At 47.5% G+C, this 14,757-nt stretch overlaps 1 long non-coding RNA gene across 1 annotated transcript; it reads right to left on the reverse strand.

Annotated features, from left to right (window-relative positions):
- Window positions 1-509: 509 nt before the first annotated feature.
- On the reverse strand, window positions 510-14,633 carry LOC135361647 (uncharacterized). Its single transcript, XR_010405330.1, has 2 exons — window positions 13,559-14,633; window positions 510-821 (listed from the first exon to the last, which is right to left on the reverse strand). It is a non-coding gene; the product is annotated as an uncharacterized LOC135361647 (long non-coding RNA).
- Window positions 14,634-14,757: the final 124 nt, after the last annotated feature.

Consider the following 14,757-nt stretch of genomic DNA (forward strand, 5'->3'; position numbering starts at 1 on the left):
GATCTCGGTTCAAGCTCTACCTTCTCAGAGAAGCCTCCCCTGATCATTGTAGGTAAAGTAGCCACCATCCCCCAGCAGACAGCCTATCGAGTCTAACCTCACACTGTCCACAGAATTTTCTGTGATGATGGGAATGTTCCGTATCTAACACTGTCCAACTAGAGACACTGGCTACTGACCACTAGGAATATGGCTCTCATGACTTCTAAATTTTGTTTCATTTTGATGAATTTAAACCTAACTGTCCACATGGAGAGGGGCGGCTGTATTGGGCAGCATGCACTAACCCACTACCCGTCTTGTTTTGTTTCTGCTTTTCTGGTAGCATGTCCGAGTCTGAAATGATCTCACTCGTGTGTTTGCTTACAAATTCATTGTCTGTCTTCCCCATTAGAACGTAAGTTCTGTGAGGGAAAGGGCTTGTCTGTCTTCTTCACCGCTATGATCCAACCCCAGATACGCAAGGTAGCGCAGCAAATGACGAGCAAATAATAAGAGAGAAGGCGGACTTTTAAGTTATTGCCTTTATTTTGATGGTTTGGCTCCATCTTGTACCATATAACTATTGCCAAAGTGCTGTATAACAAAAACACCAAAAAAAGCAGTGACTTAAACACTCTTTCCTCTCACAGATCTGTGGGTTACGGAATGGTCAGCTGATCCAGGCTGGGTTTGGTGGAGATCACTCTCGCATCCATGGCTGCCTAGGGCTGGCTAACGTACACTGAATTGGCAGGGATGGCGCTGCTCCCAAAAGCACCCTCCTCCAAGGATCAGCGGCTGGCCTGGGCACACTCTTCCCATGACCCTGGCAGACACACCTGGAGCAAAGAGAAGCATGCGAGGCCTGTTGAAGCTGAGGCCTGGGAACGGAAACACCTTCGCTTCTGCCCCATCCTACCGGCCGATGCCAATCCGTGCTGGACCCAAAGGGACGCACGCTCTGCCCACAGTGGGAGCGCCCTGAAAAAGCACATGGTGAAATGTGTGGACCCCGAGAGATGGGAAGACCGGGAGCCATTAACACCATCTCCCTGTGTTACTGTTGTAGCGGCCCGGGCTGCTCACGACCCTGAGATCAAGACCTGAGCCGAGATGGAGTGGGACGATAACTGACTGAGCCATCCCAGTGCCCCCAGTTTTTATTTAAGATCGAGAGAGCTAATGCGTGGAAAGACTGTCTACACGGTCATATTTCTATCTCAGCGTGAATGAGTTGCACACTCTTCTCAGAGATCAGGTTTGCATTAGGGCCATGTAGGCAGGAAAGGAAGGCACAAAGGGACATTAGGGTCACCCAAAAAAAACTTGCTCTTGCTTCAAAATGTTGACTCAGACCAGCATCCGGAGTCATCATCAAAAGCTGAGGGCATTACTGTCTCCAGAAGTGTTACCTCGAGAAAGACACAACAACCTCAAACAAATCAAAGGAAACATCAGACAACAAAAATTAGGAATATTCAATTTTAAAATGGAAGGAGGAGCTGTACTTTTTAAAGATGTCAATATCAAGGGGCACCTGGGTGGTCCGGTCAGTTAAGTGTCTGACTCTTGATCTCAGCTCAGGTCTTAATCTCTGGGTAGTGAGTTCAAGCCCCGTGTTGGGCTCCACGCTGGGCATGGAGCCTGCTTAAAAAAAATTAAAGTTTTTAGAAAATAAAAAATAAATAAAAATGTCAATATCAATAAAGACAAAGAAAGGCTGTAAAAAAATTCCAGATTAAAGGAGGCTAAAGAGACTTGGGTATTCAAGGCAACACCTGACCCTGGGTTGGATTCTACACGAGAGGAAAACAGTGTGCTGGGAAGTCTACCTCAGTCAACTGACAAAACTAAAATATCAACATAAATTCATGCATTGCACTTATGAAAGAGAATGTCCCTATTCTTAGGAAATACGAAGGCAAGTATTTGGGGAGAAAGGGCCATAATACAAGTGGTTTATTCTCAAATGGATCAGAAAAAAAGACGATGGTAGACAGACAGACAAAGCAAATGGGGAAAAGCATTAAAAATAGGTGAATCTGAGTAAAGGGTATATGAGTGTTCTCTACACTGATTTTATCTTTGTAGCTTTTTGTAAATTGGAAGGAATTTCCAAATATATATTTAAGAGAAAAAAAGTTGATGAGATGGTTATAGAATAGGCAGAATAAAATACAGCTAGCTTTTAGTATTTGTGTCTTGTTTCCAGTGCAAGTCACTGGTGGGCACCCACACACGCGCACACACAGTTGGCTAACTGGCAGCTGATCGTACTGACATCATCAGTGTTCTTTAAGCAACTACCAACCACATGTCAGACATGTTCACATGTCACAGAAGCCTGACAACAGCCTGGAGGGGTGGCTGCAGTGATTTCCACTTGCATGAGAGCAGGAGGCCCACTTTGGTGTAAACCCCTGTCCTAGAATGGTTCAGATGTGTTCCCACAGACTCATGCCCATGGCCAAAGGAAATTCACAATCAGAAACTCTTCTTTCCTAAAACCTTCGTGAGACCCCAGGAGCTCCAGGCCGAGGGGCAGCCCTGCTCAGAGAGTGGGAGGCCAATCAATGCCCAGAGAGGGTCCTTACCGTGTCGGGGAGGGTGCGGGGCTTCGGGGCCCCACTGGCATCCCACGCCTGGGTGCGCACACGCTGTGACTCACAGTGCCCCTGTAGGCCACGGCAGCCTGGAAATGCCCTCCCCTGTGCCTCCTAGAAGGCCCAGAGTGGAGAGAGGGAAAGGATGTGTAGGTACCAGGTGGTACAGAGAGGACAGGAACAACAGCGCCCCTGCCACCACCCTGGCTTCTAATTCATACCCGGCACAGGACTAGGACATGACTCGGGCAGCCCAGGGCAAAATGGGCATGTGGGGCCCATTTGTGGGTCCAAAAATATTAATAATTTCCAGATGATAATGTCTGAGCATCAAACAAACATGGGGCCTTCTGCACGTGGCCCGGGGTGACCACACAGGTCACAGACCCATGAAGCCAGTTCTGACCAGACCTCGTGCTGGGAACTTTATATAAGTTTTTTCTCATCTCTTTACAAAGATCTTCAAGGGGGCATTTAAAAAAATTTTTATTTTAGGGGTGCCTGGGTGGCTCAGTTGGTTAAGTGACTGCCTTCAGCTCAGGTCATGATCCTAGAGTCCTAGCATCGAGTCCCGCATCAGGCTGCCTGTTCAGCGGGGGGTCTGCTTCTCCCTCTGCCCCTCCCCCCTCTCATGTGCTCTCTCTCTAACAAATAAATAAAATCTTCAAAAAATAAATAAATAAATTTTATTTTAATTCCAGTTAGTTGACATAGTGTTATATTAGTTTCAGGTGTACAATATAGTGATTCAGCACTTCCATACACAACCCAGTGCTCATCACGACAAGTGCTCTCCTTAATCCCCATCACCTGTTTCCCCCGCCCCCCCAACCCTTCAAGGAGGCATTTGTAATCCCCACTGAGTTGATGAGGAAGCTGAGCCCCACAGTGGTTAAGTGAACAAGACATAGCTAGTAGGGCTCAGTAAAGAATGAATGAATGAATGAATGAATGAATGAATGAATGAATGAGTGAATGAATGAATGAAGCAGATGGCTCTGATTTCAAAGCTAGTGCTGTTTTGGCACACCACAGGTTCACTGAGGAACCCCCTTGAGGACTCTAGGAGCTTCTTGGGCTCCTAGAGTTAGCGGAATCCTGGGTCTGACTGTTTTTTTCTGACCTGGCTTTGTACGCAGATTATCACATCTCTAAGAGACCCCAGAAACTCAGCCCTGCAAACTTGCACAAGATGTGCAAACAGCAAGTGGCAAGACTCGGGATCCTCTGTACCAATTCTCTTTCATTCCCATGAATTCACAGCTGCCAGAGCCTGTAGACCTTCCTACCTAGGAACTTACCATATGAAAGACCCCTCTGTCGTTAGTCCTAGATCCGTCTACTGTGAGTCAGAACTCATGGTTCTATAAGCCTGCTGCACATTCTACATCTTATTACACACCTGAAATGGTGGCAACTCTTCCTTATCTTCTGAGTAAATCTGATATCTAGAAAAGCCAAAAGTCATTGTATGCCAAGTTAAGTTGAGAATATTTTTGAGGCTTGCTTGTTTTTTCCTGTTTAAGAGGAAAACATATATAGCAATAAAGTAATGACTTCAGAGTTTACTCTTCCAAAAACATGTTCTAACAATCTTCTGAAGAAAGTGCATGGTTATAAAAGGTACATAATCTTTGAGAGTGAAGGACTAGTCCTCTGGAGGGGAAATTTGCTGCAAAAGTTAAAACATTCATTCTAAAAAGACAGTCTCCTTGAGTCAATAACCAAAAACCTCTCAACAAAGGAAAGCCCCAGGACCAGATGTCTTCACTGGCAAACCCTACAAACATTTAAAGAATTAACACCAGTCCTCGAACTCTTCCAAAAAACTGAAGAGGAAAGAACACTTCCCAACTCATCCTATGAAACTAGCATGATACAAAAGCCTGACAAATTCACTATAATAAATAAAATTATAGACCAATATCCCTGATGAATATCAATGCAACAATTTTCAACAAAATACTAGCAAAAAGATTTCAGCAGTACATTAAAGAGACTATACACCATGACCCATTGGAATTTATTTCTGGAATGCAAAGCTGGTTCAATGTATAAAAATCAATTGATTTAATACACCACTTAACAGAATATAGAAGATAAAAAGCACATGATCATCCAATTGATACAGAAAAAGCATTTGACAAAATTTAATACTCCTTGATAAAAACACTCAATAAACTAAGAATAGAAGGAAACTACTTCACTATACTATTGGCTGTTTATAAAAAGCCAATATTTCACTTCATACTCAATGGTGAACTGAAAGTTTTCCCTCTAAGATCAGGAAGAAGACAAGAATGATGGCTTTTGCCACTTCTATTCAACAAAGCACTTGTTCCAATCAGAACAACTAAGCAAGAAAAAGAAAACAAGGGCATCCAAATTGGAAAGGAAAAAGTAAAATTATCTCTGCAGACAACATAATCTTATATGTAGAAAACCCTAACGATTCCATTTTTTTAAACCATTAAAACTAATCAGTGAGGGGCACCTGGGTGGCTCAGTCATTAAGCATCTGCCTTCGGCTCAGGTCATGATCCCAGGGTCCTGGGATCGAGCCCCACATCGGGCTCCCTGCTCAGCGGGCAGCCTGCTTTTCCCTCTCCCTGCTTGTATTCCCTCTCACTCTCTCTCTCTCTGTCAAATAAATAAAATCTTAAAAAAAAAAAACTAATCAATGAATTCAGCAAAGTTGCAGGATACAAAAATCAACATATAAAAATCAGTTGTGTTTACATGGACTAAAATCAAACAATCCATAAAAGGAAATTAAGAAAACAATTCCATTTACAATAGCATCAAGAAGAATAAAATACTTCAGAGTAAACTTAACCAAGGAGGTAAAAGATTTATACACTAGAAACTGCAAAACATTGCTGAAAGAAATTAAAGGCAACACAAATAAATTGAAAGACATCCTGTGTTCATAGATTGGGAAGCTTAATGTTCTTAGGATATCAAAACTACCCAAAGCAATATACAGATTTAATGCAATCCCTACCAGAATCCCAATGGAATTTTTTGAAGAAATAGAAAAATTCATCTTAAAATTCATGTGGAAACTCAAGAGATCCTGAATAGCCGAAGTGATCTTGAAAAAAGAAGAACAAAGTTGGAGACCTCACACTTCTGGTTCCAAAACATTATGCAAAGCTGCAGGAATCAAAACAGCAAGCTGGCATGAAGACAGGCATAAAGGACAGTGGAATAGAATAAAAAGCCCTGAAATAAACCCTCACATAGACAGTCAAACGGTCTTCAACAAGCGTGCCAAGACCATTCATGGGGAAAGGACAGTCTCTACAAGAAATGGTTTTGGGAAAACTGGATACCCACATGCAAAAGAATGAAATTGGACCCTTATCTTACACCACATATGAGAACTAACTCAAAATGTATCAAAGATCTAAACATGAGTTAAAGCTATAAAACTCTCAGGAAAAAAAAAAACATAGAAGAAAATCTTCCTGACATTGGAATTGTCAATGATTTCTTGGACATAGCACCAAAAACACAGGCAACAAAAGAAAAAAATGGATGACAGCAAAATTTAAAACTTCCGTGCATCAAAGAACACAATTAACAGAGTAGAAAGGCAACCTACAGAATGGGAGAAAATATTTGTGAATCATTTTGGGGTTCATATCCAGAATATGTAAGGAACTCCTACAATTCAACAACAAAAAATCAAACAACCCAATTTAAAAATGGACAAAGGACTTGACTAGATATTTCTCCAAGGAGGGTATAAAAATAGCCAAGAAGCATATAAAAAGATGCTCCATATCACTAAGAATTAGAGAAATGCAAATCAAAACCACAATGAGATATCACCTCCTACCACTTAGGTTGACTACTATCAAAAAAAAAAAGTGTTGATGAGGATTTAGAGAAATTGGAATCCTTGTGTGCTATTGATGAGAATGTAAAATGGTGCAGCCACTATGGTGAACAGCATGATGGTTACGTAAAAAATTAAAAATAGAATCACCGTATGACCCAGCAACTCTGCTTCTCGCTGTATACCAATGAACTGAAAGCAGGATCTCAAAGAGATATTTGCAAACCCATGTTCACAGCAACATTATCTACAACAGTGAAGATGTGAAAGCAACCCAAGTGTTCATCAAAGGATGAGGGATAAATAAAAATGTGGTCTATCCACACGATGGAATATTATTCAGCCTTAAAAAGGAAGAAATTCTATCACATGCTACAATGTGGATGAACCTTGAGGATATTATGCCAAGTGAAATAAGCCAGACGCAGAAGGACAAATACTGTATGATTCCACTTATACGAGGTACTTAGAGTTGTCACATCCATAGAGTCGGAAAGTAGAAGGGTGGGTTCCAGGGCTGGGTAAAGCCGGGAATGAGGGATTGTTTCAGTTTTGCAAGATGAAAAAAAAAAACTGGATGTGACTATGTGAATATATTTAACAGCCCTGAACTGTACATTTTAATGGTTAACATGGTAAATTTTAAATTATGTGTACTTTACCACATTTCAGAATTACTTTCAGAAAGGTCGTCTTACCACTGTTCAGCTCTAACACCGAAGGCGGGTCATGCTGTTGTCCCAGGATAGGGTCATTACCTGGAATTCTGCTCATGACAGCAGACCGTTGCTCTCATCTTTCTTTTTTTTTTTTTAATTTTATTTATTTATTTGAGAGGGAATGCATACAAGCAGGCGGAGGAGCAGAAGAAGAGGGAGCAGACTCCCCGCTGAGCAGGGAGCCCGATGCGGGTCTCTATCCCAGGACCCTGGGATCATGACCTGAGCCGAAGGCAGACACTTAACTGACTGAGCCACCCAGGTGCCCCTCTCACCTTTCTAAGACACAGCTGAGCTTTTCTTTTTCTGCAGGTTTTCTGTGACGGACAGGACGATGGTGTGTGTGTGTGTGTGTGTGTGTGTGTTTTGCATTCAGCAAACTGTAGAGTTCCATCCAGTGTGTGTGTGTGTGTGTGTGTGTTTTGCATTCAGCAAACTGTAGAGTTCCATCCAGTGTGTGTGTGTGTGTGTGTGTTTTGCATTCAGCAAACTGTAGAGTTCCATCCAGTGTGTGTGTGTGTGTGTGTTTTGCATTCAGCAAACTGTAGAGTTCCATCCAGTGTGTATGTGTGTGTGTGTGTGTGTGTTTTGCATTCAGCAAACTGTAGAGTTCCATCCAGATGGACAATTTCTTCTTAAATGAAACAGTTCTGGCTTTCACACCCATTACCTTCTGAGGCACTCACAGTAACCACAAAGGGGAAAGGGTGGATTGTATCACATCCGTTTTACGTGGGTTTCGACCAGAGTTTCTCCACCTTGGCACTGTTGACATTTGGGGCGGGAGGATTCTTTGTTGTGAGGGCTTCCCTGTGCGCTGTAAGATGTTTAGCAGCATCCCTGGCTTCTAACCACTACAGGCTAGTAGCACCCCTCCACCCAGTTGTGACAACCAAAAATATGTCTAGACATTGCCAGGTGTCCCCTGGGGAACAAAATCACCCCTGTTTAAGAACCATCGGTTTAGAGGGTTTGAGTGAGGCGTGGGAATGGGGACAGCTCCCAGACTGTCAGCCCCAGCATGCTTTGCTGTCTCCCATTTGCTTGAGCCCTGCATGCCTCTTTACAGAGACCTTTCATTAATTTATTTCCACTTAGACCTTCTTGACTGAGCCATCTGTTTCCTGTCCGTTCGAACCAATAACCCAAAACTTAGGACAAGAACTCAAACTGGACACTTGAGCACACTGTGCCTTAGCAACAACTTGCCTTCCAGCAGGCTTCCCGCTGCCTGCCAGCCTCTGAATGTGCCCTCCTCTCTCCAAAACCTCCTAATCCGCGTCTCTAATGCTCTTAGGGTATTCTTCTCTCTCCATCTTGGGTTATTTCCGTCCTGTCTTTTTGCTTCCATTGAACTTGGGGCTTGGGGAGGGAAAAAGAAAGGGACTGTATTTCACCCCATTTACATGAAAATGAAATTATATTTTGGGTTGTTTCCCTTTTCCTTTAATACTTGGATATGAAATATATTGAAATATTATTTAGAACATTTTTTAGGACTTTCATAGGTTGTTTTAGAACAACCTATGAAACTTTAAGTTTTCAGAACCTTCCTAGATTGCTCACCTTTTAGTTTCTTAGGGGAAGGAGGACTCCAGGTATGGTGCCGCAGGACTGGGAGGGGTTTAGTCCTAGCTAGTGGGATCGACTGGCTCATGGCATTTGTCAAAGCTCTTCAAGAGCCAAGCAAGAGGTTTTTCTTCATTTAACAGAGATCTCTGGGCGCCTGTGGACCTTCAGGTGGTGATTTTGAGAGTGTCCTTGGGTCCTTGGAACTGAATAGCACCACTCATCAAACCATTGTCCACTTGGTGGCAGGTAAACTTGCTGCTGTGGTCGGCACTCTACACGGGTATTTCATTTCAATGCAAGCTGACTTAAATGTACTCTCTACGCCTCCACGCCAAATCTGCAGGCAAACGTGTAGTGCAGGAATAAATAGATCCAACTTCGATAAGAAATTAGTTAATAACATTTCAGTGGAAATGAGGTGAGGAAAGAGGAGGAGGGTAGGTGAGTTGAACTTCTACAGTGGGGAAGGCGTCAGCGGTAGCCTTGAAGAAGTTATTGTCCAGTCCTGACTATGGGCAGCCCCCACGAGCACAAGTAAGGAGTCGGGGCCAGGGGCCTGCTGGGGCTGGTGACATGGACATGGTAGGGGGAGGGGTTGCCAGCACACCCCAAGCTCTGGGGGGGAGACAACAGCCAAAGAGAGGCAGCAGGAGGACAGAGAACAACAGTCTGAGAAGTTGGGCCAAACCACAGAAGCAGCAGAAGCTGCCAACAAACGGTGGACCCTGGGAAACGCAGAAGGCCGAAGATGGGATCGGTACCCCAGGAAACAGCCAAAAATCCAAGTATGCGAGCTCACTTTAATGCTCAGACAGCCTGGCGGGGCAGGAAGGACATGAAGAAACATAAGCCGCAAGAGCTGGTGTCCAGCGAGCCAAGAGAAGGGGCTTTCTGGGTCAAGGAGACCAGAACTGCAGCCTGGCAGACAGGGCCAGGTTGGAATGGGCCTCAGAGAAGAACATGAGGGCAGGGCCACTGTGTCATAGGCATCCTTGAAGATAAGCCAGTGGAAAGAGCTTCTAATGGCAGATGCAGGAAGGGGCAGCTCGGCTGATTCTGGACCAAGGGTCTTCTTCTCTCTGCCCTGCTTTTATGCACCTCTTCTGCTCCCCAGAATGAAGTAGCAAGTCTCTGCAGGTCTGTGTCTGGTGGCTGCAGTGCAGTCAGAAACCTAGATCCTCTGGGGACCTCTCTGCTCCTCCAGAGAGACCCCAGGGGCATAAATGAAGCAATCCACAATACAGAGAAGCATTTCACCATCTCAGAAGAGTGTCCCAGAAAGGTGGATCTGAAGGAAAAAGGTTTTTCTGCAATACGGGCAGTAACTTTATGAACACAGAATACAGGGTTATCTCAGAAGAGATAACCCCAGGCGCGCGCACACACACACACCCATACATGCACACACACGAGTATGAACACAATCTCTGTCTCTATATCTCACTGATAGCTTATTTTCAATCCCTTTTTTCAAAAGAAGGAGCTCCCTCTATCAGCCAGGACACTGCACCATACCTAGGGTCCTCCGTGAATCTTCCATAACTCACTGCTGGCCAGTATTGGCTATGGGATGGCCCTCGCTAACGTGGGCAATCGAAAGCCAGTTCAACGGCCAGGGAGGAGCATGTGTCAGGCAATGGTGCTGACCCCAGTGCCTCTGGTTACTATGACTTCAAGGTCACTAGGCAGTTTTCCTAGTGTCTCACCCCTATACTTTCTGTCAAATTCAAATTGACCTGATAAATACCTAACCTGACAATACACTGACACTCTATCCTGAATGTCAGATCTGTATTTCCATTGGCCAACTATCAGCATGTTGCAGACAAAGCTCAAACTCAAGGTGCCCCCAAACTGAAATCGTGTTCCCTGGAAAATTTGCTCTCTGCTGTGTCCCTCTTCTGTCACTGTGTTCCCTGAGCTACACACGTTGGCATTAGCCTTTAGACTAAGCAATTAGACTGAGCAAGTCTACCTCCTGGGTATTTGTGACCCTTCCTCCTGTTGCTGCCATAGAGACACCTCCCCGGCACACACCTGGGCCATAACTCCATCCCTGTTGCTCTCCTGACCTCCTGCCTTTACCCCACCCCCAACATTCCTGCCACAGATGTCTTCCACGTGCACATGTATGTCACTCCCCAGTTTAACATCCTTCAGGGACCCCGAATCACATTCAAAAAGAAGTCTAATTCCTTGGCAAGGCCAGCCAGAGTCTGAATCGGGAGCCTCTGACCCTTCGCTCTCATCTCTAGCCATAACAAAATACTCCTGTGTAGGGCTCTTGGCGCGCTTCTGAGCCAGACCCTCTCACCCCAGTCCCCATGGACTTGTTGAATGTCATATCCTCCTGATTGCTGGCTTTCTTCTGTTTCCACCTCAAGGATGTGTAGTGTTAGTGGACAAAGGCAGTGCCTTGTCCACAGTGGAATCCCTTGCCCTGTGCCTTGCACACAGTGGGCATCAGACAAAAGTCCGTTGAGTGAATGATCTGCAACAACTCTGCATCAGGGGCTATGATAACAGGGATATCAGCGGCATAGACTTGTCTTAGAAAAGTCCCTCTATCCCTTTAGAGCTTCATGGTCATAAAGACACAGTTCCAGAACGACTCCTTTTTGATATGGATGCACACTGGGTTTGTTAAATTGATAGCATATATTTTATTTTAAAAATGGAACGTAATTGGGCGCCTGGGTGGCTCAGATGGTTAAGCGTCTGCCTTCGGCTCAGGTCATGATCTCAGGGTCCTGGGATTGAGTCCCGCATCGGGCTCCCTGCTCCTTGGGAGCCTGCTTCTCCCTCTGCCTCTCTCTGTCTGTCTCTAATGAATAAATAAATAAAATCTTTAAAAGAAAAAAAGCCAAACCAAGATAAAAGGGCTGACAACCGGGCGCCTGGGTGGCTCAGTCGGTTAAGCGTCTGCCTTCGGCTCAGGTCGTGATCTCAGGGTCCTGGGATTGAGTCCCGCATCGGGCTCCCTGCTCTGCGGGAAGCCTGCTTCTCCCTCTGCCTCTCTCTGTCTGTCTCTAATGAATAAATAAATAAAATCTTTAAAAGAAAAAAAGCCAAACCGAGATAAAAGGGCTGACAACCGGGCGCCTGGGTGGCTCAGTCGGTTAAGCGACTGCCTTCGGCTCAGGTCATGATCCCAGGGTCCTGGGATCGAGCCCCGCATCGGGCTCCCTGCTCCTTGGGAGCCTGCTTCTCCCTCTGCCTCTCTCTGTCTGTCTCTAATGAATAAATAGATAAAATCTTTAAAAGAAAAAAAGCCAAACCGAGATAAAAGGGCTGACAACCGGGCGCCTGGGTGGCTCAGTCGGTTAAGCGACTGCCTTCGGCTCAGGTCATGATCCCAGGGTCCTGGGATCGAGCCCCGCATCGGGCTCCCTGCTCCTTGGGAGCCTGCTTCTCCCTCTGCCTCTCTCTGTCTGTCTCTAATGAATAAATAGATAAAATCTTTAAAAGAAAAAAAGCCAAACCGAGATAAAAGGGCTGACAACCGGGCGCCTGGGTGGCTCAGTCGGTTAAGCGACTGCCTTCGGCTCAGGTCATGATCCCAGGGTCCTGGGATCGAGCCCCGCATCGGGCTCCCTGCTCCTTGGGAGCCTGCTTCTCCCTCTGCCTCTCTCTGTCTGTCTCTAATGAATAAATAGATAAAATCTTTAAAAGAAAAAAAGCCAAACCGAGATAAAAGGGCTGACAACCGGGCGCCTGGGTGGCTCAGTCGGTTAAGCGACTGCCTTCGGCTCAGGTCATGATCCCAGGGTCCTGGGATCGAGCCCCGCATCGGGCTCCCTGCTCCTTGGGAGCCTGCTTCTCCCTCTGCCTCTCTCTGTCTGTCTCTAATGAATAAATAGATAAAATCTTTAAAAGAAAAAAAGCCAAACCGAGATAAAAGGGCTGACAACCGGGCGCCTGGGTGGCTCAGTCGGTTAAGCGACTGCCTTCGGCTCAGGTCATGATCCCAGGGTCCTGGGATCGAGCCCCGCATCGGGCTCCCTGCTCCTTGGGAGCCTGCTTCTCCCTCTGCCTCTCTCTGTCTGTCTCTAATGAATAAATAGATAAAATCTTTAAAAGAAAAAAAGCCAAACCGAGATAAAAGGGCTGACAACCGGGCGCCTGGGTGGCTCAGTCGGTTAAGCGACTGCCTTCGGCTCAGGTCATGATCCCAGGGTCCTGGGATCGAGCCCCGCATCGGGCTCCCTGCTCCTTGGGAGCCTGCTTCTCCCTCTGCCTCTCTCTGTCTGTCTCTAATGAATAAATAGATAAAATCTTTAAAAGAAAAAAAGCCAAACCGAGATAAAAGGGCTGACAACCGGGCGCCTGGGTGGCTCAGTCGGTTAAGCGACTGCCTTCGGCTCAGGTCATGATCCCAGGGTCCTGGGATCGAGCCCCGCATCGGGCTCCCTGCTCCTTGGGAGCCTGCTTCTCCCTCTGCCTCTCTCTGTCTGTCTCTAATGAATAAATAGATAAAATCTTTAAAAGAAAAAAAGCCAAACCGAGATAAAAGGGCTGACAACCGGGCGCCTGGGTGGCTCAGTCGGTTAAGCGACTGCCTTCGGCTCAGGTCATGATCTCAGGGTCTTGGGATCGAGTCCCGCATCGGGCTCCCTGCTCCTTGGGAGCCTGCTTCTCCCTCTGCCTTTCTCTCTCGCTCTGTCTCTCATGAATAAAAAAAAAAAAAAAATCTTTAAAAAAAAAAAAGAAACGTAATTAATGGGGGGAGGGCATTGTTCTACCCCCCCTTTCTCTTAACTATTTGTTTCGGATAAACTATTAACCCACTTAAAACCGTTTCTTCTGCACAAACAGCTGTTGGAGGCTGTGCGGTTTACCTGCTGACACTCGTCTGAAGGCGTGCATTCAGACACCTGCAGGCAGAACTTTCAGGACCTCCCACGACAATCCTCACTTTAGATCTTTTTGTTCTTCTTCCTTCAGCTTCCCCGTCGCAGAGCAGAACAGAATAACCGAAAATGCTTGGCCTCACAACTTTCAGGAGCGAAAACCGGGTGCCCAAGAGAGGGCAAGGATTTCCAAGTGCCCGCTTAAGACCCAGCCCCTCCGTCATCGCGGCTGAGGCACCCACGCTTGTCGCACGTGAAACCCGTCCACTCCTCCAGGCTACCACCTAACGCGTTTCTGCAGTCTGCACGCCCGTCCTTAATGGTCTCCCATGGCTTCCGCCAGCAGACAGACTGCGGAAGTAGCGGATCAAAAAGTTACCTTTCTTCCCTCGGAAAACTCATTTCCCCCCAGCTGTTAGGGAGGCGAAAGAAATCACGTGACCCCCTGGTCACAATGCAGAGGTTTCCCCACGTGGCTTACGATCGAGCCAAATTGAAGAATGAAATAAAACCCCATTGGCGCAGCTGCGGCGCGACCCGCGGGGCGGGGCCTCGGGGGGCGGGGCCTCCGGCCGGGGGCGGGGCCAGGGGGGGCCCAGCGAAACCGCCGCTCGCGCGGCCCCGGGCCTCCTCAGCCGGTCCTCTGCGCCGGCGCGCGGGCGCCTTTGGCCCTGGCGAGCGCCGCCGCCGGCGAGGGGGCGAGGCCGGGAGGCTGCGGGTCGCGCTGAGCCCACGTCCGGCCAGCTGCACAAGTTGTTGCTGTCCGTTTCGGACGTGCCTTTTCCACGCCTGACTTGCCCCCTGCTCTCTCCGTCCCGCACCTCCGCCGCGGGTGCCGGCCAACAGCGTCATTGCAACCCCGCGCCGCCTTCCGAGACTGGGCTCGGCTCTCCCGGCCGGCCCCTCGCCGCCGCTCCCCGGGACCGCTGAGGAGGCCCGGGGAGCCAGAGCTCTCCGTGGGCGGGAGGGGGGCCCGGGGCCGCGCGCAGGGGCGGGGCCGCGGCGGAGAGCGTTAGGGCACGTGAGGGCGCTTCGGCCAATGGCAGGGCGCCTGGGCGCCAGCGGGGCGGGGCCGGGCGGGGGCGGGCCGGGGCGGGCCGGGGGCCTGGGGGAGGGGCGGGAGGGGAGGGGCGGAGAGACGCCGCCGCCGCCGCCGCAGCCGCCGCCGCCGCCGCCGCAGCCTGTGG

The sequence above is a fragment of the Mirounga angustirostris genome, unplaced genomic scaffold, assembly GCF_029215605.1.
Source record: "Mirounga angustirostris isolate CCGP_5_RB_7025 unplaced genomic scaffold, mMirAng1.0.hap1 SCAF_9, whole genome shotgun sequence".
Taxonomy (NCBI): Eukaryota; Metazoa; Chordata; class Mammalia; order Carnivora; family Phocidae; genus Mirounga; species Mirounga angustirostris.